General features: G+C 41.6%; 1 protein-coding gene across 2 annotated transcripts in view; it reads left to right on the plus strand.

Annotated features, from left to right (window-relative positions):
• Positions 1-24,705, plus strand: part of LOC126251532 (organic cation transporter 1-like) — a 186,366-nt gene that overhangs the window by 61,993 nt on the left and 99,668 nt on the right. The window lies entirely within an intron of this gene.

Genomic DNA, 24,705 nt, shown 5'->3' on the forward strand with positions numbered 1-24,705 from the left:
GCAAAGACCATGAACTTTTTTGATATAGACCTGTATTATTTATCAATTTTTCTAGTTGTTTGTAGGCTTTTGGTGTTCTAGAAATTTTTCAGTACTCATACCTAAGCAAGGTTCTAGTTGGTTAGTGTGGATAGCGCAAGTGAAGATATGTTTAACAGCATGTTTGTGTTCTTCTTACAACCATTACAGTGTCGCTTTTTCGTGACACCAACTTTTGTTAGGTTTCAGAAGGTATCTAGCGTCAAAATTTCATGAAATTCACATCTGGTTACGCTTCGGCAGTTGCCATAATCCATCGTTCCAACAGAATTAATGGTAACTTCGAAGAGTTTGACACTGAGTTAGAAGGTATGCAAGACAAGTAAGGACGGTTTTCGGAGTATTGTGGGGTGGTATTTTTTATCCAGAGGCTAAAGATACAACGACGTCAGATGAGGACTATGCCAGGAGTGGGCACCCAGCGTTCTACCACATTGGCTACCACAGCCCTAAGACCATTGAACAGAATGTCTTACGACTTGTACTACAATCCGAAACAATATGACATTTACTGCCTTCAACATACACATCATGTAAAGTTCACGAAGACAGGAGAAATCAGAGCTGGTACTGAAGCACATTGTCGTTCTCAGGTCCCTCCATTTATGAGAGGAATAGGAAAGGAAACAGCCTCTTAATGGTACGATATACCCTCCACTATGTGTCATGTAATTGCTTACAATGTACGTGTGCTTTGAAATGAGATTAAATAGAAACCTGTAGCAATACTGAGACCAACGCACCTAAGTAAAACCGTAGTGGTTCTTGAAATGACCATGCAGTATTCCGAGAATGCATGGTTAGCACAATGGAAAGTGAGGGCAAAAGATTTAATATGGTTCAAATGGCTCTGAGCACTATGGGACTCAACTGCTGAGGTCATTAGTCCCCTAGAACTTAGAACTAGTTAAACCTAACTAACCTAAGGACATCACACACATCCATGCCCGAGGCAGGATTCGAACCTGCGACCGTAGCGGTCTCGCGGTTCCAGACTGCAGCGCCAGAACCGCGCGGCCACTTCGGCCGGCAGATTTAATATGATGGTATGTAAACATCAGGATGGATTTCAACCAAAACGAAGAAGAAAACTGTCCAAAACAACAGAATAGGAAATAAAAATTAACTGATGGATAAACAATCGCAGTAACAAAAATTAATTAATGAAGAGAAATGAAATTTCTGGAATACATCTGTCTAGGTCTCATATTTAAGTGATTAGCACTGCAAAATCACAGGTTAATGTAAGTGTGAGGTAACCCATTGCATATTGAAATGCTGGTAAAGTGGTAATAGGTGTAGTCACCAGAATGTTAAATGCAAGCATGCAAACGTGAGTGCATTGTGTTGTGCAGGTGTCAGATGTCAGTTTGCCTGTTACACTTGGTCTGTCAATACAGGGATGGTAACGCTGGTTCTGGATGACACTGGAATTGTCATTTGATGATGTTCCATATGTGCTCGATTGGAGACAGAGCTGATGATTGAGCAGGTCACCGCAACAAGACGACATTCTGCAGACGTATGTTTCCTGTTGAAAAACACCCCCTGGAATGATGTGCGTGAATGACTGCACCACAGGTTGAATCACCAGATTCACTTATAAAATTTGCAGTCAGTGTGCGTGGAATAACCACGAGAATCGTCCTGCTGCCATACGAAATCGTAACCCAGACCGTAACTCAGATATAGGTCCAATGTGACTGGCATGTGTACAGATTTTTGCAGACCCTCAACTAACCTTCTCATAACCTACACACGGCCGTCACTTTGGCCGAGATAGAACCAGCCTTCATCAGAAAACATAACAGACCTCCACCCTGTCCTCTCCAATGAATTCTCGCCAGACAACATCGAAGCAGCAAATAGCGTTGGTTTGTGGTCAGTGGATCATATACTACAGGGCATCTGCCCCCGAGCTGTCCGTGAAGTAACCAATTTGTAACAGTTGGTTGGGTCACTGTGGTGCGAACTGCTGTAAGCATTTCTGCTGCAGATGCAGTACGTTGTGCCGGAGCCATATGCCGAACACGGTGGAATTCCCACTCCGTAGAACGGCTGTTCATAAAATATCAGTAAATCGATATTTTTTCTAGTAAGTGTCGACACATACTGGCGATAATATTTCACCGATATATCGATTTCGAAATGGCAAATCAAGTAACAATATTTGTAATTACAACGATATTTTTTCGCAATTTTCGGTAAATCTTTGAATTTGTTCTTTTGAAATTGTAGTAGAACATAATTGCAATTTCACTGCGTGAAGGGGTCTTACTACTTTTTGAGCCTTCAACACGTCCAGTCCTTCTCTTTGACTGTGTGAAGCAAGTTTAGATGGCACAAAGAAGAAGTACGATTGCACTGGGGGTTGGAGGTGAGAATGCAAAAACAAGATATTCGATGTGAAGAAATAGCAGACCAGTTGCGTTAAAAAACAATATTTAACGCAACTTGTGTCCTAGTTCTTCACATCGGCATCCCTGAAAAGCAATTTCTGAAACTGATGAACGAAAATCTAAATGACAAGACTGTTCTTTGAAATGCTGACGTAATCGGCGCTCGGCGCTACCAAAAGAAGCTGCTATGTTTAACCTCACCACGCAATTTTGACACTACGACTGCCAGTTGACTGGATTTCGCAGAAATGAAAACAGAGGGAAGTCGACAGGAAGTGTTCCAGACAAATCCGAATACATGACGAAACTGAATGACGAATCCATCGGACACCTTTTAATGTACCATTTACATACAGTTACCATTGTTAGCAAAGTCGTTACCACTAAGCATGAACGTGCATAGTTTTCTTTCGGTTGTGGGATAAGCAGTCTCCTAGTTTGTTGACGTACAGAATATCAAATAATAAAACAATACTTAAATGTACAGCTCTAAAACTGGCAGGATATTTCCAATGTGAAGACGATATTATTTTGGCCGGTACGTTGATAACTTTGACGGCAATATATCGGTATGTCGATAACTCTTTTAGACGTATCGAGAGCAAATAATGATACTTTTTTTAAATATCGATATATCGGGTAGCGCGATATTTTTAAGAATATCAACAGTCCTACTTCGTAGTGCCATGTGGCCGTCCAGAGCCCGGTCTTTTTGCAACCGTACATTCTGGTGACTACTGCTGCCAAGAGTAACCTACAATGGCTACATTTCTGCCAAGTATTTCTACAGTATCACAAAAGGAATACCCGTCTTCTCGTAGCCCTACTACACGACCTCGTTCAGACTCAGTGAGTTGTCAATAATGACGTCTTTGTCGCCTTGAAGGCATACCTGACTAACCCAACTCATCAAGTCAATTTCAAAGGCGACTAACGCTCACAACCTTTACAGCGTGTATTTAAAGCAAACCTGATTTGCATCCTCATAGCGGCACTATTAGCGCCACTCTTATGCGACTGGCGTGAAATCTGGATAGACATTATCTTTCAGATTGTGAACCACGCCTACCAACTTTCGTTTGTATCGCACAAATCCTACGATTTTTTTCATAAATGTATGTTCTTCATTTGGTTCCCTAAAACCGAACAAGAGGGCGCGAAAAAAAGTTGGACAGGGGACCGTGCTAAGGACTGAACCCGAGCCAAAGGATGAACAGCCAGCTACGTTACGACAATAGCTGACACTAATTACATACGTGGGGCCGCTTGAATTTGCGTTCACAAAGACGAAACATGCTACTGAAGCAATGCTGCAGTGCATTCTTCCAGGTTTCCAGAGCTATATAACATCACACATTTACATAATTGTCGTAAGTTATGGATGGAGAACTCAAGTACAAAAGCACCTCCAGATGCGTCCACATCAGACGAATCTGACGGCTAAGATCTCAACACGAGTGTTCCTCAAACTACAGTGGCCTTACAACCCAGTCAATTACAAGGGTATTTGTGCAGGAGAATCCTCTGGAATGGTTCTTGAAGATGTGTAGTTGGCGTCTCACAGATGATAAAGTAGTTGGGTTGTTGTTGTACTACTTTCGTTCCATAGACTTAAACAGGAAGTCTCATGATTAATCCAGTAAGGCAGTAGAAGTAGATTCGTACTATAGATGCCAATAGCTTTCCCACTATCTGCAGCAGTCGCAGTATTACTAGTAGCAGTAGTGGAAATAAAAATCCAAATAGATAATCTACCTGCAGTAGTACTACTATTAGCAAGTACTACTATTAGCAGTATCAGTAGAGTCTCAACTAGCTGTTCCACACACTTTTTTGACAGATGGCAACATTGTTGTTTTACTGTCACTGATTTTTGCTCAAGGTAGTTCTTGGAGTGATGGAAATTCGATATCAACGTAGATGATGTGTTAAACTCCAGTCGTCCTTCCTATAAACACAAAAAGATGTAATGTTCAGGCCACCATTGCATATTAAATGATTTATAAGGGATTCCTCATATAAACTGTGTTCTCTATATTATACATAAGACATCTAACACATCCATCGGACCTGTAATGTTTACAGTCGTGAAATCTGAAGGTGTGAGTGATGTACAAAGCCTCCCATCACTGTAATCGACAGGTGGGGTAGTGGGACTTCTATTTGCAAGCTTAGGTGTTTACATAGGAACTCTGAATTATTTTCTGATGAATACTTGTATTATTTCTTCAACAAGAACACCTGTGAGGGAAGTCCTATGCTGCTCAAAGTTGTGGGTGTCAGGAGATGAGTGGTGAAACGATTGTGCAAGCGAACTTGTGGAATTCTACCTAGCCTGTGGGAAAATTGCACTTGGCAAAATCACAGAGCATGTTCAGCTCATGGATAGTGCATTTCTTCTCAATGTTCCAGCATCCACAACAATGGAAACACATGGTTGCATCCCCATTCCCGTTATAAAACAATCCACCTTCCTCGAGTTTGTCTGTAGGAGTTGTATGTTTCGTCTGTACATAATTCAATGCCAGTGTATTTGATACACATCGTTCTAATTACGTACAGTTGTGTTTTGTCACATGATAGAGACGATTTGTCGGATGAGTATACATAGGGTCAATCACCTGACATAGCAGGTGTAGTGTTTATAAGAAGCATCTTAACATGACAATAATTTTTTCTTCGTCGAGTAAGAAGAAGTATGTACTGTAGTTTAGAGAAGAAATACGATTCAGTTCACAAAATAATTGCTTGGGATTTTGCCTATGATGTTTCCCATACTGATCCACTGGCAAAGGCAGGCTGTTGTCACTGCCATTTCCACAGAATTATGGAAGACAGTGCAAAACTTTGTTGTATTTGCCGCCTGAGTGTCATAGAACTCAAATATGGACGATATTTTGTGAAAAATAATGAAGACTACTGACATTCTGTGCTGAGTTAAATTTTATGCCTCGATTTTTGTACCATGATTGTAACTTGTGCAGAATGGAAATACATCTACATTCGTCTTGTACAGCAATACCGTTATGCAGATCAACGCATAACTGGGTTAACTCAAACTAAATGTAGTACATATGAGGCCAGGTTGGCGTCTTCCATGGCTGATTGCTACCTATTAAGCAGCGCCCAGACGAACTCGATAGGTGGAGTCTTTCATAGTGGTAATGGTCATAAAACCATGTGTTACCATAGTATTGGAGGCTTGAAAGGTTGTAAAGAAAAGCACGATCCATGAATTGAACACTCTCTGTGATTTTCCAAGGGTTTCTTTTTCTTGTGAAGGATAAATGTTTTGTAGATACTACATATAAGAAAAATGGAGTATTAATTACACCAAATGATGTAGCTAATATTAAACTTACTCCAAAGCTTGAGAAAGCTGTAGAGGTTGTAAATACTGAAACATCAAACGCCACATTTTCTGAACAATGTGCGAATATAAAGGTTATCAACAACATTCATCTATGTAAAATTTGTTGCCTTGTAGAGATTGCTGCCTGCATTAAATTTACGTTATCCGTTTCATTATGTGCTGTGTTTGTCGCAATAAATTCAGTATGAATGGAAAATTTTAGCACATAAAATGTTTAACTCCATTATTCGTCATTTTGTCTCTTCTATTACTGAAATGCTAAGTCCAAGAAGAGCTGAAAAGTATATGAAATGCTCTGTCTCACTCTCTGACATTGCACAGCTGAAATGGTAAGTTTCATCTCGTGAAAAATTTCTTACGTCTCTTCAACATATCAACAACTGTGAAATCTCTCTTACATTGCAATTGTATGGAAAAAATAATTACAGTGTTTCAACGATAGTGATTTATTTTTTTAAGGTTAACCCTAGGTATGCCAATTGTAAACGCCACTAGTATGGAATTTCTGTTTATAGAAATATTACTATCAGACATCGGTGCAGCATACATATACACGCTTACACACTTGTGTAACTCTTCCTCCTAATCGTGAACTTTATTTTCCTACACATACTTCACAACATCATGGAACAGCAGTTTAACACGTGCTTTACGTAGACTAGGTTTGTCTACGATGATCTACAACGTGAAATTTATAAGGATTCACGAAAGTTGTACACTTCAACTATATGCATTGTGTTGGATCTTGAGATGTTAACTTCATCGAGTAACACCAACACATGTTGACAATTGTGCTCTGTTGCTGCCTAAGATATCGATGTCTTAAGGGAATAGGTTGTAGTCAGTCATCATGCAATTCTCGCTGTGTTTCTGCTTTCCCACTCTTTAACAGTGAACTGTACCTTTCGATCCGACCGGAAATTTACTATTACTACTACAATTTCGATGTCTATTGCAGGTGCTAAACCAGCTTTCCCACTCTTTCAGTCACTGGTGGCCACCTGACAAATAGTGTTGAACAGCAGCGTTCTGAAATGACTTAGCTGCTACTCAACAAGTGGTGTAGCCGTTGGATATAGTGGCAACTCAAAGTCTGGAAATGGTTCTGCGTGCTGACTTGCTTTCCACTCCAACATGCAGGAAGTTGCATCATGTGTCTGCATGCTGAACTGACTTTTGCTGCTATTAAAATGTATCAGGAACTGCATTGTGTACGTCAGAGAAAATGGTTCAAATGGCTCTGAGCACTATGGGACTTAACATCTGTGGTCATCAGTCCCCTAGAACTTAGAACTACTTAAACCTAACTAACCTAAGGACATCACACACATCCATGCCCGAGGCAGGATTCGAACCTGCGACCGTAGCAATCGCGCGGTTCCGGACTGCGCGCCTAGAACCGCTAGACCACCGCGGCCGGCTGTACGTCAGAGAGCTGTGGTGTTCAGGGAGAAATAAATGAAAACACACATACACAAATAATCGATACATAATAAGTGAGTGCAAAGGTTGAGTTAAGGTGGCTGTAGTACTTTCCTTCAAAATAGATAACATATTTTTCTGATAAGAAAGCGCCCATTAAAAGAAAACAACATTCAAGACTCACAGCCAGTAAATTTAGAACATCATATACTATTGTACAGTTAAATGAATATATTTCCACAAACTCCTCAGCAATTAAAAAATGCAACTACAATAAATTATGAAAAGGCACCGTAATGAAACAATGTGTGTATAAAAAATAATCTGTAAATTCCTCATTATCCACACATGGAAAAAATTCGTGTGACACGAATGCCAAAAAATATTTTTTAATTACACAAACAACCATCAACGTTTACAAACACAATTAATGAAAGTTGTATCAGGTGGTCGTACTTAAAGTGCAGGCTGTAATTGTCTTATGGCAGTGAAACTTGGTAGATATGCTAACGCTTTAATGTGGAATCGATTTATGCAGGAAAACAAATTACTTCCAACTCCGGCCACCAGATGCAAATATGGTGCTGTTCAATGTTTGTATAATGGTATGGCAAGCACGTTGTCTTTTGACAAGGCATAACGTGAGTGAACACCATGGTTACCGAGAGAAAGGACGGTGTAGTGTCATTAAATGGTATAAAGCAGGTGACAATGAAATTCGAAGACATGGGTGAGCTTGGTGTGACACCTAGAAGGGAAGGCATCCCATCCTGCTGGAAGTTACTGACGAAGTTGCTGTTGCTGTAACTGCCCATGCAGCACGTGTTCGCGGTAGCGCTGGAGCTCGTGCAGTGTAACAAGAATTCTCCACCCAGTGATGAACACAACGGAAAGTTATATGGTCTGCTTTACATTGGCGCCCAGACAAGAGCCGGACAGAGCAGCAACTGAAACCTCATCATCTACAGCAATTTTCTGAATTTGTTCTTCAGTTTCTGGTATGGATCGAAGTTGATAAGAAGTGGCCAGGCAATAATCTATGGGGTCATGAGGCACATTCCACACTACAGAGTGCAGTTAATAAGCAGAACTAGTGGGCTACTGTTAAATAGTGTGTTGTGCGTGAAGAGCCACTGCACTCATCATACGTGGCTGTGTGGTATGGATTCACAAGCACCTTTCTTCTTGGTCCTGTCTTCTTTGAAGAGAATATACCCAGAGCGTCTCTCACGTATACCATGACGTCTGCACATTATTGAGACCTCCTAGTGCAGAACGTGATTCCTGCTTCGGAAGAGCGCAAGCGTGTGGAAAGCACTATTTTCATGCAGGAAGGGGAAAACCTCATTTCGCTTGCCCAGTGAAAGATCTACTTAATTCAACCTACCATAAACATTTTATCTCCAGAGGATTTCTGCATGCATGACCCATAAAATCATATGATCTGAAACCATGTGACTTTTTGCTTTGGGGATATCTAAAAAAAAGCAATTGCCAGTGACACATTCGGTCTCTAATTGATGTGAATGTCAGTATACAGAAACATGTTGCTCAGATTCCACTGTAACTGCTGTAAGCAACTGTTGATCACATCATTTTACATATGCCTCATCTTGTCAGTGTCTCTTGTTCTCATACTGAAACAGTTAATAATAAGATCAATGTTACGTCTTTCTCATTTGTGTGTCCTTCCCGTCCCATGTCCTGTTCCTAATCCATGACATACAGAAACATTTCTATACGTCTTTCTTGTACCTGATGATCAAATTTAGAACTAATTTGTTTCCAAACGTAAATCAATTCTGCATTAACGTATTATCACAACTACCATGTTTCGCTGTCATACGATAATCAGAGCCCATACTGGACCTTCGCGAGTAGCTGCGCTTTATTTACAGCCACATGATAATATGTTGCTCAGGGCTTCTCATATGACTGAGCTGCGATTAATTGCAGCAACCAGCAAAACTGGAGCCACCGCACTCATGAACATAAAACAGCAAACCTGCATTATGCCAGCGACATTCATCGTTTTCTGAATAATAATTATGGCCACCAAGCCCTTCTGTGCATACAGCGTGGTGCACCAGGGTTCAGAGCCCTCAGAAGGGACCATTAGTACAATGCCACTCGATGTTAGCCGCCGCCACTGACGGTACAATGCCACAAACACAACAACGTCCAGGGCTGCAGAGGGGTGGTCTCCATCAATAGTCGGTACATTTTCTAAGCTGGTGGCAGAAAAAAAATCCTGTTGTCACTTCACAGCAGATGGCAGGCAGCTTCATTTAGGAGGTGGCCTAGCCTCAGTGCAGAGAAGCACATGTGTGTTTGAATCTATCACAATGGCTCTGAGCACTATGGGACTCAACTGCTGTGGTCATCAGTCCCCTAGAACTTAGAACTACTGAAACCTAACTAACCTAAGGACAGCACACACACCCATGCCCGAGGCAGGATTCGAACCTGCGACCGAAGCAGCAGGGCGGCTCCGGACTGGAGCGCCTACAACCGCACGGCCACCGCGGCCGGCTTGAATCTATCGAAACAGTGGCGACTTTAGAGTTGAGACAGTAATAATATGCACAATAAACACAGGGAGAGAAACAGAGTAATGCTCTCAATCAATTGTGTGACGCAGATTTTGTGTGTGTGTGTGTGTGTGTGTGAAATCTTATGGGACTTAACTGCTAAGGTCATCAGTCCCTAAGCTTACACACTACTTAACCTAAACTATCCTAAGGACAAAAACACACACCCATGCCCGAGGGAGGACTCGAACCTCCGCCGGCATCAGCCGCACAGCCCATGACTGCAGCGCCTTAAACCGTTCGGCTAATCCCGCGCGGCGCAGATTTTCTCTCTCGATTTGGATCTCTTACGATGCTTCATGATGAACAAACTTTCACTATGGTGAGTAAAGCACAAGTAATGCGTCCACTTAATGGCTAGTAAGCCTGTACACTGGGGATGGGTGTTGGGAGTAGGTTACTGCAGAACAAGAGACATTGTGATTCCTGGACTGCAGCAATAGATTGTGGTGGAAAGGTCCGTCATTTTGGATCACCTTCTTGGATTTTAAACTTAGCACAGTTGACAACATGAAAAAAAAATATGATTGTGCTGTACCGAAAAGCTCTTTGTTAACAGTATCAAACATCGTGGGACTCATGATAACACAGGCATTAACAGATCCCATATCAGCATGGTCAGAATGTGAATAATACAGAGCTGGTGCTGACCTGTCATTTTGGAACTGCTGTAAATCTCCTAAAGTACTTTTCAGCATAATGGTGCTCAGTGAATTTTGCTGTGGTATAGTGGTGCTTTGAGTAATTTGTTCCGATTTTTACTGTAATATGAGATATTTTGTTACAATTTTTGCTTCAGCATGAGGCATTTTCTAAAATTTAGATGGAAATTTTGGGGTTATTTGTTACAATTTCACTGTAACATTGGGAACTTCCGCAGTGTATTATAAGATAGGGCATTTTGTTATAATTTCACTGTACACATAGTACTACAGGGAGATGTGTTACATACTTTCCAATGATCAATGCACAAATCGTTCAGTTTCCCACTTTATTCCTCCTTCATATAAAATATTCAAACTTCATCTGAATTATTTAAGAGTAGCCTTTAGAAAATCAACCCCCCCCCCCCCCCCCCCACAAGGTTGAATAGCTCTAGGTCAGATGATTTTCGGCAGTGTTTCACTACAGTCTATTATATATCAATGTCCAACAAACTAGCTTACTTTCCCCATGTTTGCATGTGCAGTCATTTCACCATTCGTCTCCTGACACTCTCTACTCTGACTGTCGGAAGGCTTCCGGTACGTCTACCCTTGTCGAAGGAATAATACTGATGTTCATGAGAAAATGATTTAGAAATCTTTTGGAAATGAATAAGACCATGAATATAAGTCCAACTATTCCCCCCCCTCCCCCCCCCCAATCCTCTTACAGTCGTGAATCTTTCAAATTTCACTAAAAACTTCAGGTTCCTAAACTGCCTCCATTTATAAATCCGCTGGAAATGTTGCATGCCTCATGTACTTATGTGAGCAGTTGCTTAAAAATCATTAAAATGCGATGTTAATGCTTTCCATTTCCTCAGAGGTTGATTGCAATTTAACATATCATCTACATTGATACCAAATTTCTTTCACAGCAATACCTACCTTCAATGAAAATCAGTATTAGTTAAACATTGAAATGACTGGGTTGGGAAGTGAGAGAACACATATACATTTGACCGTCTACCATATTTACTAACCGCACAAAATCTAGGTTTACAAAATTTCTTTAAAAAGTTTTAAGTTTTGAATCAATCAAATGGTTAGCGACACAATGATAAGAACTTATTGAGCTCTTTCAATAGATGTCAAATACAGTAGACAATTGAAAGTAATTTAAATTCATGTTTATTGCATAACCCTAAAGAGTAAAAGTAGTAACAAAAAAAATATTAAAACCATATAGTAAACTTACATTATCCAAAAAAACAGAGGCCAAACAGAATTTCAGTGTATAAAATATGCAACACTTAGCGATAATTACAATATTAAAAGGAGAAAATCAATTTACACCATTACAGTGGTTGCAAACGAAATCACAGGACCTAATAAAATTATCCAGCATACAGAAGAAGTTGAGTTTCAGTTAATAGAGCCTATAGTCCTGCTGAATCGTACACTGCAATTTGACTATGCTTGATATATGCCAAATAGTCTATTACTCAGCAGTGCAACAGTATTCAATTCACCTATCACCGTCATGTAAACCTACCATTCAACTGAAAGCTTCTGCTCGAAATCTGTGCAATAAATATTTAATTGTGGAGTAAATTAACATACTCAAACTCACACACAGCTATCGCATATATCCACTACGTCATTCTGCCTTCTACTTCCTACAAACACGACACTAATCGTAGCACATGCAGGCTTACAACATGTGGCAGAGCCTGCAGAGAGCCGCATGCAGAACAGATACACACACGCGCGCACGCGCGCGCGCGCGCACGCACACACACAAAATGCTCATGTCAAACCCCAGTTCTCATATTCCAGTAAGTGCACAGCATAGACTGCTTTACTGAAACTACACTGAAGGAATCGTACTTGCTTCCATCAAAGAAAACATTCTTCTTTGCAGATGTCTGCCCGACAATGGATACCCAAGTGTATCTAGCAATACTTTTCTTTGACCACTCCACTCCGCCGTCTGTTGAACCATGTTCTTCACTCTGTGGTAATCGCCGATCTGTTTGTAATACACACAGCACCCCCCCCCCCCCCACATTGGCTCCAGACGTAGCTGATGTAACATCATTCTTGCTGGAAAAACCTTCGAACTGCATCACTTGCACAGCAACAGCTCTATTCATGTGGCCCTTCAAATTAGAGCTGACATGTGATGTCTTGTGATGTCACATAATCTATCGTATGAATCTACTGCCACTATCTTATTGAATTCGCCATAGGACCTGCTGTCAGATTATGATATGAAAGTACTACTATAACAACCATGCTCAATATCAAACTATGACCTATTATAGCGCATTTTCCTCATAAGCATTCTATAAATGACTGTGGTATAAGCCTTAAATCATGCTACTGTTGTTTGGGGAATACACATGTCAATGCTAAAGGAACTAAACTGGTCTGATATAAAGGCATGTGGGATAACTTTTTACTTCAACTCTGTATCTGTAATTTATAGGAGTTATATGAATGTGTGACGTCATATAACTCTGGAAACCTGGAAGAATCCGCAGTAGCATTACTTGAGTAGCCTGTCTGATGTAGCAACAATATGAAGCCACCTTTTGGATTGCAGTGTAAGACGCAAGAAAGACTGTTGCTAATGTGAGTGTTAGCAACCTTAATCAGTAACAAACTTACTGTACAAACACCCTTGTTGATGAAAGCATATATGTTTCCATCTTTTGCACTTCAAGGTTTAGGTGATTGTGCCTATTCTGTATTCACTATTCACAGCCACCTCGTTCTGGGACTTCCTTCATCACTGCTTCCTCTTGGCAGGCACAGTATGGCCTGATGTGGTATTTAATCTCCTCTCATTCTTAGCACGTGATTTTTCTTTGGTGTTTTATTTTTTTCAATCTTGTCGTTAATATTATAAATATCTTGTTCATTCCTTATATCTTCATTTCTTATATGGTCTTCCTTGGCAGCACCTCTCACTTTCCTACGAAATCTTATATCTACTGGGTGTAGTTTATATCTATTGTGTCTTTTAGGGATCCATGACTCACTTCCGTGTAGTAATACATGTATGCCCATGATGTTATAAAATTTTAATTTTGTTTCCTTTCGTATTTTGTTCTGATATATTTTGTTTATCATTCCACACACTGATTGATGTTTGGTAATCTTATGTTCTACGACCTTGTCCATATCATACCTTATAAAAAATGAACGTTGGAGACATGTTCAAGTGGTGTGTTATCTATTACTATGTTTAGTGGGTTGGGTATTCCCATGATGGGCCATTATTTTGTTTCTTTGTTCATATTCGAAGGCATATTCTCTTTTCATAGTTTATGTGGTTTATACACTTCTTTCTGTAAGTCATCTTCAGTTTCATTCAAAATTGTGACATCATCTACATACATTAGAATACTAATATGAAAAACTAGATGAATACAATCTGTGTAATACGCGCTCCATTTTCAGAAAAAGCTAGTCTTTCATGCGTCTAAATGTTTATAATGCCATTACTCTTGAACCATGGTCTGTAGGATGGTATAATTTTGCATTCACATTCAGTGATATACATTAATAAAACTGAAAAACTGCGTGGTCAGGCTCCTGACTGGAAATGGAGAAAAAAAAGTCCTATGAACACGTGTCCGGAAATGGACGGTGTGCGTGCAACGACAACAAATGGTCCCAGAACACAGTACAGAGGTGCATCGCATCAATGTCACAAAGATATTCAAAGTGGCCTTCATGGGATTGCTGATGATAAGAATAGTAAGGGTTTTCATGCAGGATACACGTAATCGTACTTTGGCTTACACGATGTTGGCGGGCCACTTGCTTGGAGCTTATATTAAACTTCGCCTCAATATTCTGCCGAACCTGCTCCTCCAAATCTGATGTACGTATAGTCCGCCACCTCCCTGCATGCATTCGTCTGTCTGAAAGGACCCATGATCATACAAACGGCCGGCCGGAGTGGCCGTGCGGTTCCAGGCGCTACAGTCTGGAGCCGAGCGACTGCTACGGTCGCAGGTTCGAATCCTGCCTCGGGCATGGATGTGTGTGATGTCCTTAGGTTAGTTAGGTTTAATTAGTTCTAAGTTCTAGGCGACTGATGACCTCAGAAGTTAAGTCGCATAGTGCTCAGAGCCATTTGAGTCATCATACAAACACCCAAAAAGAGCTTGAAATGTTGAGTGATGCGGTTGGTGTCTGTGAGGGTTCTTGTTTCGGTATAGCCGTGCTGCCTCTCGATCGTTACCATCTGCTTGGTCGTTCACAAAGACCACGTCGCCTTGTTCCCGACATGAATAGCGGAGCATTCTGCTGCTTACAGTACGCTGCGTCATTTACACAGCCTGCAACATACAAGGAGCACATGTGACGTGGTCAGAGCAACTGTCATTCGTCAGCACCATCTACCGTAGCAACGATGCACTTCCGGACGCATGCTCATAGGACCATTTTTCCTTCATTTTCAGTCAGGAATCCGTTCCTACTGTTTGTTGGTTCTATTAACGTTCGCCCTGTACGTAGATTATCTCTGAAAGGTGTGTTGCGAACAGAGTTAGTAGGAAAGAATTAATAAATTAAAACGGCGTACCTGATGCTGAAGTTGTATGGAGCATCGTTTTAAGCAGGAGCGAGATTTTCACACATTTCGCCATCGGTTTCGTGTGTGTGCCGTCGTGTTTGTGCCTCAGTGTTTTTCGCTGCCCACGCTCCATCGTTCATGTGTCGTTTCCATCATCAGTGTCCGTGTTCAGTGCTAACATTTTCTTTGGTTGTCTTCGCGTGTAAACGGCTTCGTGTTTTCCGTTACTGTGTCTTCTGTTTTTTGTCTCCCACTATGTTCTGTACATTCTGTGTCTCCATTGTTTTTCTTTTGTAAAACCTGTGGCTGAAGAGCAGCGTACTGTGCTGCTGCCAGCCCACCTTATGTAAGGTGTTAAATAACAATAAAGGGGAAAAAAATTCACACATTTCAATGTTATGTTTCCTGAACTATGGGCCGTATGACTGTATAATTCTGCAGGTTCATTCATTGGTATATGTGGTTGCTGTCTTCAAATTGTGTTGAGAATACAGAGAGTAGTAAAGAGGTATAAATTAAAACGTAATGGCTGTTGCTTAAATTTGATATCATTAATAGTGAAAATTTAATAATAAATAAATTTTTTCCCTTTAGTCTGTTTGTGGGGATATCAATGAGAAAAGGCTTCGTAAAAGTTTAAAATTGTGTGTTAAGTTTATTGGATGTCACCAAGTGCTCTCAGTCTCAAACGTTGGATTTATACAGTCTGGTGATTTGCACGTCGGAGTTTAATCTGCCTCAAGACAAACATACAGTTTTTAATTGTGTTTAACTTCTAATTTAAGATTATATCTCTTAATGAGAAGCCATTTTTTAAATGCAGTCAGTAATTACACGAAATATCGAAAATAAATTTATTGGTGGCACTGGGAGCTGTTAAGACAGGCATCCTGAAACCGGTTCTCCAGGATAGCGATTTTGCATTATAGATGATCCAGCCACAATGAAAGATAATCCTGTTGGGACTTTTTAAACGATTGTGAATGTAGGCAAAATGTAATGTACGAACAACATTTATTTTCCCAAAACAGACATAAATTATGCTAAATAAGTTATTGATTGAATACCGTAGACAACTAACAGGTGATTTAAGACTACACTGGACAAGGGTCCTGGGTGGCAGAGACAGTTTAACTAGTGGAGTGAGTCAAGTACTCTGGCCTTAAAAGTGAGCATAACGCAATATGAATTGATCTGATGCTGAACAGACTTTGATTGATGAAATCTTCTGAAGTTTCTCTACATAGGTGCAGCTGAGAGCAAGTGGCGATTGAGATTTGTACGCCCTGAAAATGCCGGAACGGCCATACGTTGCTTCCTGCGGCAATGTAATTTGCGGCTGGCGATGTGTGTGCGGCGGAGGTGAGACGTGGAGGCGACACCTGTGAATCGACCGCAGCCACGAAAGAAATGCAAAAATCTTATGGTCTAGCGATCAGGCAGACGGATCGCAATTTACTCCCAACCAGAGCCCTGAAATCATGGTAGATTTCGATGTGTGACACACTCGTTTGCTGCTTGTACCAAGGACCAATTTTGGCTCATTTATACGACAGAGCGCACAAGGATACCCAACGTCAAGGCTGGTGAACGAAAAACTAATAAGTGTGCCCTTGGCTAACGAGTAGTCCGAAACGTTTGAATCACACTGTTGATACGGTAAGAACTTCACCACAGGCTCCCCAGTCTAAACTACTCACAAGTGAATTCAGTCTAAGGACAGGTGGCAAGTACCAAACATACATGACAGAGCTTTGGCCTGAAGAAGTACTCACTAGACCACAGTCCTGCACCCAAGTGCCTCGCACATTTCCAGAAAAAAAATCTGTTCTCCCGCAAAGTGCACGAACGACATCGCTTTCACCCCGTCTTGAGCCAATCACAGGGCCCTAGAGGCTCTAAATCTCCCCTCCCACACGACAGCACAAACACATGTCGAGCCAGGGCAAGAATTAAGAAACCCGTGTCTCTGAAAAAAAAAAAAAAAAAAAGAAACCGCCAATTGCTGGCTTTTTTTTAAGTTTTCGCAGAGGAGAAGATCATTTTTTCCGAAGTCATGTCTCTTCCCACGGCAACAAGCGAACAGATAGAATCTTAAAGGTGTTTATCTAAATCGCCTGTGCCTTGGAGCTTGTTAGTCCTAGCTATGAGGTGTAATAAAGATCTCCAAACGTTTCTCAGACGCCGGATTTTTCTTATCCGAGGGCTATTCGGAAAGTAAGGAACGATAGGTCGCGAAATGGAAACCACAGTGAAAATCAAAACTGTTTTATTTGCAACGGTTAGCTACACCTTCCAGCTACACTACTGGCCATTAAAATTGTACCCCACGAAGATGGCGTGCTACAGACGCGAAATTTAACCGACAGGAAGAAGATGCTGTGATATGCAAATGATTAGCAGTGCCGATGGTACTGTTATCGACGACTGTCCCGCTAAAGCGGAGTTATTGAACGCAGTTTTCCGAAAGTCCTTCACCAGGGAAGATGAATGGAATATTCCAGAATTTGAAACACGAACAGCTGCTAGTATGAGTTTCTTAGAAGTAGAGACCTTAGGGGTTCCGAAGCAACCCAAATCGCTTGATACGGGCAAGTCTTCAGGTCCAGATTGTATACCGATTAGGTTCCTTTCAGATTACGCTGATACAATAGCTCCCTACTTAGCACTCATATACAACCGCTCGCTCACCGATGGATCTGTACCTACAGATTGGAAAATTGCGCAGGTCGCACCAGTGTTTAAGAAGGGTAGTAGGAGTAATCCATCGAACTACAGACCTATATCATTGACGTCGGTTTGCAGTAGGGTTTTGGAGCATATACTGTATTCAAACATTATGAGTCACCTCGAAGGGAACGATCTATTGATACGCAATCAGCATGGTTTCAGAAAACATCGGTCTTGTGCAACGCAGCTAGCTCTTTATTCGCACGAAGTAATGGCCGCTTTCGACAGGGGATCTCAAGTTGATTCTGTATTTCTAGATTTCCGGAAAGCTTTTGACACCGTTCCTCACAAGCGACTTCTAATCAAGCTGCGGGCCTATGGGGTATCGTCTCAGTTGTGCGACTGGATTCGTGATTTCCTGTCAGGAAGGTCGCAGTTCGTAGTAATAGACGGCAAATCATCGAGTAAAACTGAAGTGACATCAGGTGTTCCCCAGGGAAGCGTCCTGGGACCTCTGCTGTTCCTGATCTATATAAATGACCTGGGTGACAATCTGAGCAGTTCTCTTAGGTTGTTCGCAGATGATGCTGTAATTTACCGTCTAGTAAGGCCATCCGAAGACCAGTATCAGTTACAAAGCGATTTATAAAAGATTGCTGTATGGTTTGGCAGGTGGCAGTTGACGCTAAATAACGAAAAGTGTGAGGTGATCCACATGTGTTCCAAAAGAAATCCGTTGTAATCCGATTACTCGATAAATAGTACAATTCTCAAGGCTGGGTGTTAAAATTACGAACAACTTCAGTTGGAAAGACCACATAGATAATATTGTGGGAAGGCGAGCCAAAGGTTGCGTTTCATTGGCAGGACACTTAGAAGATGCAACAAGTCCACTAAAGAGACAGCTAACACTACACTCGTTCGTCCTCTGTTAGAATATTGCTGCGCGGTGTGGGATCCTTACCAGGTGGGATTGACGGAGGACATCGAAAGGGTGCAAAAAAGGGCAGCTCGTTTTGTATTATCACGTAGTAGGGGAGAGAGTGTGGCAGGTATGATATGCGAATTGGGATGGAAGTCATTACAGCAAAGACGTTTTTCGTCGCGACGAGATCTATTTACGAAATTTAAGTCACCAACTTTCTCTTCCGAATGCGAAAATATTTTGTGGAGCCCAACCTACATAGGTAGGAATGATCATCAAAATAAAATAAGAGAAATCAGAGCGCGAACAGAAAAGTTTAGGTGTTCGTATTTCCCGCGCGCTGTTCCGGAGTGGAATGGTAGAGAGATAGTATGATTGTGGTTCGACGATCCCTCTGCCAAACACTTAAATGTGAATTGCAGAGTAGTCATGTAGATGTAGATGTAGATTAGCTTTTCAAAGCATTCACACAAGGTTGGCGGCGGTGGCGACACCTACAGCGTGCTGACATGAGGAAAGTTTCCAACCGATTTCTCCTACACAAACAGCAGTTGTCCGGCGTTGCCTGGTGAAACGTTGTTGCGATGCCTCGTGTAAGGACGAGAAATGCGTATCATCACGTTTCCGACTTTGATAAAGGTCGGATTGTAGTCTATCGCGATTGCGGTTTATCGTATCACGACATTGCTGCTCGCATTGGTCGAGATCCAATGACTGTTAGCAGAATATGGAATCGGTGGAGTCAGGAGGGTAATACGGAACGCCGTGCTGGATCCCAACGGCCTCGTATCACTAGCAGTCGAGATGACAGGCATCTTATCCGCATGGCTGTGACGGATCGTTCAGCCACGTCTCGATCCCTGAGTCAACAGTTGGTGACGTTTGCAACGCAACAACCATCTGCACGAACAGTTCGACGACGTTTGCAGCAGCATGGACTATCAGCTCGGAGACCATGTCTGCGGTTACCTTTGACGCTGCATCACAGACAGGAGCGCCTGCGATGGTGTACTCAACGACGAACCTGGGTGCACGAAAGCAAAAGTCATTTTTTCGGATGAATCCAGGTTCTGTTTACAGCATCATGATGGTCGCATCCGTGTTTGGTGACATCGCGGTGAACGCACATTGGAAGCGTGTATTCGTCATCGCCATACTGGCGTATCACCCGGCGTGATGGTATGGGGTGCCATTGGTTACACGTCCCGGTCACCTCTTGTTCGCATTGACGGCACTTTGAACAGTGGACGTTACATTTCAGATGTGTTACGACCTGTGGCTCTATCCCTCATTCGATCCCTGTGAAACCCTACATTTCAGCAGGATAATGCACAACTGCATGTTGCAGGTCCTGTACGGGCCTTTCTGAATACAGAAAATGTTCGACTGCTGCCCTGGCCAGCACATTCTCCAGATCTCTCACCAATTGAAAACGTCTGCTCAATGGTGGCCGAGCAACTGGCTCGTCACAATACGCCAGTCACTACTCTTGATGAACTGTGGTATTGTGTTGAAGTTGCATGGGCAGCTGTACCTGTACATGCCATCCAAGCTCTGTTTGACTCAATGCCCAGGCGTATCAAGGGCGTTATTACGGCCAGAGGTGGTTGTTCTGGGTACTGATTTCTCAGGATCTATGCACCCAAATTGCGTGAAAATGTAATCGCATGTCAGTTCTAGTTTAATATATTTGTCGAATGAATACCCGCTTATCATCTGCATTTCTTCTTGGTGTAGGAATTTTAATGGCCAGTAGCGTAATTCTCTACACAGTCGCCACTCAAACATCTGTTGTAGCGTTGTACCAACTTTTCAGTTCCCTCGTTATAGAAGACAGCTGCCAGTGCTTTTAGACAATTATCTACTCTGGACTGCAGCTCGTAGTCTGTGTCAAAATATTGTCTTCATAGGTCTTCATAGCCAGCGGTTCATTTGAGCAGAGAGGAACCTCAAGGATAGCCAATTACGAGCTGTATTGTGGGCGTTCAAACATTTCCCATGGAAAACGCTGCAGGAGCATCTTCATTGCCCCTGCAGAGTGCCGCCGAGAATTGTTGTGCAGAATGAACTGCATGACATTTATGCTATGTGGATTGCATAGCTTCAGGCGAAATCTTTCGGCAGGCTCTCATATTTGGTGGTAGACGCTAACTTATAGCCATCTTTACGTTCTCACTGTGAGCTCAGAACTGAAAAGAGCGACATGTGGCGATCGATGGGTGTACTAGACACAGTGTCCGATGCATCTGTGCAAAGCTTCTTCAGATTTTCATTGTATTTTCCATTTCACGACCGATCGTTCCTTACCTTCTGAATAACCGTCATACAACCGAGGCAGCTGGGGGAAGAGGTTCACTGTCCTATTTGCACCATCGGCAAACATGAAAACAGGTTAATTTTTATTACGCATGGCTCTGCACACAATGCCCGGTTTATGAGTCCACTGTGTAGATGTGTTCCTTCAGACCATCGCTCCAGCCCAGGCTTCTGCTGTTGCTGTGGCAGGTAGTGCGGCATTGTTGTGCTGGAGACCTGTCTCAACGAGGGGCTGCCCTGTCTGCCCTGTACAGCTGTGGACCTGTCTGTCAAGATTTACTAAGGGATGGGCTCTCCGCCAGTAGCTTTCACTCGCAACATGCCGTTCCTAAGGTCTAAGAATCATAAAAATACCTCATACTTTTAGAGCCCTACCAGGCTCCATCAATGTCTGCTCTGGCCATTAGCTTTCCAGAGTCTTGCTCAAGGTGCATCAGGTTGTAATGAAATAATTTTCCGTATGCAAAAAGTAGGTGAGAGAGTAACTTGTCCTCCCTCAACTACTCTACCCTTTTCAAAAACACGGTAAACATCTTTTTCCGCCTACAAAAAGGGTTCCACTTTTAAACTGCAGTTTATTCACGGTTAACCTATTCTTTTAACTACAAGTTTGTCTCTGGTGTATAATGGTGGGTCCACGCCTCGTCTACAATCTCAGAACATTAAAAATGAGTTTTCGTATTGCATTATTTCGTAACTAGTTTTAGAGTGTCTGACCACGATTGTATTTATGCTGGAGACAGAAACATTTTGCGAGCTTAGCTTTCTATATATGCTGAACTTAATGCACGATATGACATATGCACTGCCATATTAGATGTGTGTCATTCAAAATATAAAGAGCTTTTTAATCAATGTTTAGATTCACTTACTCATCGACAAAAAGTTTTTGCGCTACTGAAAAATGCCCTCATTAACGAGTCTAAACTTATTTTCGGTGTGCAGTCCACTTATTCCACAAAAGAGCAAAACGCAAAAGAAAATCTCCGCATTCTGACTCTGATTGGCGAATCAGGGTCATCCGACTGCCGTGACATCCTCGGCTAGTGGTGTTATTGAATGTGCTATGGAGGGACGTGGGGTTAGCACCTCGTCCATTGTCTACTTTCTTGACCTCGCAGCCGCTACTTTTGGTTCAATTACTTCCTCAATTGGCCTCAAGAGGCTGAGTGCACGCTGTTGCAGTACTCCCACGAAGAGAAAATTCCTGCTACTACCGAAATTTGAACTCAGGTCCTCCACATAGTGGCCAGATACGATGATCACTGACGATGCATGTGGATTTCCAGCAAAGATATTCTCTTTTCATACCGATATTACGAAACGTGTGAGAAGCAACCGGGACTGCTCCGAATTTCTGTTATGATCAACACCCGCTACTTCATTCCTGCGGAACACTGCAAAGATTGTTCAAGGCTGTTTCACTGAAAGACATAAACCGCTTTTTGCATTCACCTAAATGTCACCCACAGAACGTGACTGGACTTTCATCTGTAAGTGGATACTCGGTAATACGCATCCATAAGGAACTATAAATGAATCTTTCATTCAAAATTACCTGATATTCCACATTAATACCTGTTTAGCATTGTCGCAACGTGAAGGGAACCTCACGTCCTTATGCGCCGCTTTCACGAGACACTACAAAGGATTGCCGAAAAGTAGGCCTCCGACATTTTTATGTGAAAGTTCTTGAGGCTTTTTAAATAAAACAATCCTTATCAACATTCTACGTCATATTATTCATGTCTACATATTCATTTCTGAACACAGTCACCGTAGTGACGGACACATTTTGTTCAACACGTGGCCAGTTGATAACACCACTGTAGATTGTTTGACTTCATTGAAGGAGCCACAACATCACCCCTGCTTTCACCGCTTCAACATTATCATTGTGATGTCCTTGAAGCTGTTCTTTCTGTTTTGGAAACAGATGAAAATCTGACGGGGCCAAGTGGGGATCGTATGGAGGATAATCGATGACAGTGAACCCAAGATGTCCGAATGCTGGAGATGTCAAACCGATCGTTTGTGGTCTAGCATTGGCTAAAGGAGAGGGTGCTATGTGTGTGAACGAACTCTTCGAATTCGAAAGTCAGTTACACCACTCTGCTTCTTACGCATCGACAAAGTTATATTACACACACCTATGTTAAACGCTGCATTTCGGAGCCCTCTAGAGGCAGAGAGCTGGAAGTGTGTAGACATGAAGAATCAAGTTGTGGAATCATAACAACGTTTATTTTTATTTGAAAAGCTTGAAGAGTTTTCAAATAAAAAATCGGAGGGATTACGTTTCAGGATGACCTCGTAATTTCGGCCATCCAATATTGTTGACTGAATTCTAAATTAATTAATTTGTTTATTTGTTAATGTATGGAGGTTCCTTCATAGCGTTCCAGTATTTCACTTAATTATTTGTTACTCTGTTTCTCAGTTTGGAATGACCAGACATTAATAGAAATCTAAATGGTTGTTTGTTTATCGATTACGAACTTCAGCAGTTCACTCTGCTACTCACATTGAAACTGAAGGACATTGAATGAAATTTAAATGATCATTTCTTCGTCTAACCAGAGTTCTAAGAATCTGAAAAGATAGAAGCTCTTTACGTTTAGGAGTCGGTGTAACACTAAGCGCAGTTTATTTCACAATGTGGTAGAGCTTCTTGTAATTAATATTAAAAAGACTTTTTGAAGAGTACTATTCATCGGAACTGTGGTTACATAATTTTTATGCACAAAAAATTTTTCAATTACATGTATTCAAGAATATACAGAAGCGTGACTCGAACAGTGATGCTTTCCTGAATATAGAAGTAATTCGGAAACATATATCTCTCACTGTGTTCTACTTTAACCTCAAAAACACTTACGTATAAATAGTAGAAATTGATACATAAGCTCTATGTTAAGAGATGAGTGTAGGCGAGCTATTGCAGGTTCCTGGTAAGTAATAATTTCAGATTTATCGGAAATAATCGCTATAGTTTCTAAATACTTAATTAAACTTAATAGTCACGCTAGTAACGTTAGGATTTTCTTTGTTTCTGAAGAAGTCTTATGTCGCTGTGTAGCACATTACTAATGTCCAGGGCCTCCTGGTAAGAAAGCCCGGCCGCCAGTGTGGCCGAGCGGTTCTAGGCGCTACAGTCTGGAACCGCGCGACCGCTACGGTCGCAGGTTCGAACCCTGCCTCGGGTATGGATGTGTATGATGTCCTTAGGTTAGTTGGGTTTAATTAGCTCTAAGTTCTAGGCGACTGATGACCTCAGAAGTTAAGTCGCATAGTGCTCAGAGCCATTTGAGCCATTTTGAACCTACGTTTTGCCTGTTTTTAAGCCAGTTTTTTGCGTCTCCTGAAAAATTTACTTTCTGGGACACGATCGCTTTTGCACCTCATCGAGTCATCTAAAAATTATTTCTCTGTGCTGACGGTTATCAGAACAAAAATATATTTAGTACTATTCGTTACAAAGCGAAATGAATCTGTTAAATTCTTCTTTTTTTGACCAAAATAAACAAAAAATTTATTTCAGTTTTAAACATGGCTGTCTCTCAGCATAGGAATCACACAGCCAACCGGTTGGAAATAACTGTTTGGTACATTGTCCTAGATTTCAACACTTCTGAGGGTATCTTCATCAGAATGAAATTTCAAGGAACCGTAAAATTACAATGCGAGAAAGCAATTGACAAAGTGAAAGGTGGCTACACTGAGTCACAGCGCCAG

The sequence above is a fragment of the Schistocerca nitens genome, chromosome 4 (assembly GCF_023898315.1).
Source record: "Schistocerca nitens isolate TAMUIC-IGC-003100 chromosome 4, iqSchNite1.1, whole genome shotgun sequence".
Lineage (NCBI taxonomy): Eukaryota > Metazoa > Arthropoda > Insecta > Orthoptera > Acrididae > Schistocerca > Schistocerca nitens.